Source organism: Crocodylus porosus, unplaced genomic scaffold (assembly GCF_001723895.1).
Source record: "Crocodylus porosus isolate Cpor-Errol unplaced genomic scaffold, CroPor_comp1, whole genome shotgun sequence".
In the NCBI taxonomy this organism is placed as follows: Eukaryota; Metazoa; Chordata; order Crocodylia; family Crocodylidae; genus Crocodylus; species Crocodylus porosus.
The window spans coordinates 33,732,040-33,733,624 of NW_017728907.1; positions in this window are offsets into that span (position 1 = coordinate 33,732,040).

Sequence of the window (1,585 nt, forward strand, 5' to 3'; positions counted from 1 at the left end):
CCCCACAGCTTGGTGTCATCAGCGAACTTGAACAGGGTGCTCTCCACACCCTCGTCCAGGTTGCTAATGAAGATGTTGAACAGCACTGGCCCAAGGACCGAGCCCTGGGGGACTCCGCTGCCCACACCCTCCCAGGTCGACATTGACCCGTCCACCACCACCCTCTACATTTGCCCCTGGAGCCAGTTTGCCACCCATGTGCCTGTGCATTTGTCAAGGCCGGAGTCCCTCAGCTTGCCCACCAGAATTGGGTGGGACAGTGTGTCAAAGGCCTTCTGGAAGTCCAAGAAGATGACCTCGACTTCCTCCTTCACATCTAAGCTCTTTGTTACCTGGTCATAGAAAGAGACCAGGTTGGTTAGGCAGGCTCGGCCTGGCACAAACTCGTGTTGGTTACCCCTCAACATCGCTTTTATAACAAGCATGCTCATCTCCCAGATCTGGTGCTAGTCCTGGCCCAAGAAGCCATGTCATCTGGCCTGCAAGGGTCCCTGTGGGCCTGAAAATTTGTCAGGGAGCACTGCTAGAGATTGTTGCTCTGGCTGCCACTTGCCAAGGCTTGCTGCTGCCATGCTTTGCTGCCACTGGGCACGTCTATATGTGTGCCCTACTATACATTTGTTATTGTGCAATCATTAAGTACTTGCTTTAGTATTAAATCATCATTGCCCCTCTCCATAATTTTGAAAAGTACTTGCTTTAGCAGTAACAACTGGGCAGTCAGGCACACATCTAGACAGGCCCAGTGGCAGCAAACCACGGCAGCGCCAAGCCCTGGTAAGTAGCAGCCAGAGCAACAATCTCTAGCAGTGCTCTTCAGCTTCAGTGTGGCAGCAGCTCTGGTGTGGTTCTCCCTACCCAGCACTTGCTACTTTGGCTGGTGTAGCTGGTAAAGGCCCTGGAGAGCAGCCCTAGGTGAGTCTTTCCCAACTGACTGGGGTAGGTGGTAGCTTCCAGGGATGATTTGCCAGGGACTAAAGGACTGATAGTTGTTTTGGATTGCAGTAAAGGTAATCTTTAAGGTTGTGTTTGCTCCTTTTTTCCACTGTAATAAATCCTGTTTTAACTTAGCATGGCTTGCAAGCAAGGAAGCTTGTTCACATTAGAACATCCAGTTAAAATTTATTTTCCAGGTTTCTGGCTGAGGGTTTGAGCCATATTTAGAAAGCTGATGCTAAATCCCCAGTTTTGAACCTGGCCCTTGTTACTGCTGGCTAGTGCTGTCAGAAGGGTTACACATATACACCTGAGAAAAAATCACAATCAATAGTCAAACAGTTAATACAAAAATAAGAGAGGAATCTAATGCCAAATATTTCTTTGCCTGTTTAACGATTTCTTTGCCTCCGTCTTCCTAAGTAGGGACCAGAACAGGGCCCGGGGGAGGCACACCTGGGCCACGGGTTAGCGAGGATTTAGTTAGGGAGCTTCTGAAGGGGTTGGACGTATTCAAGTCAGCTGGCCCGGATGATCTCCACTCTAGAGTTCTAAAGGAACTGGCCGAGGTCATTGCAAGTCCCCTGGCATGGCTTTACAAGCACTCATGGTGCTCTGGTGAGGTACCAGAGGACTGGAAGAGGGCCAA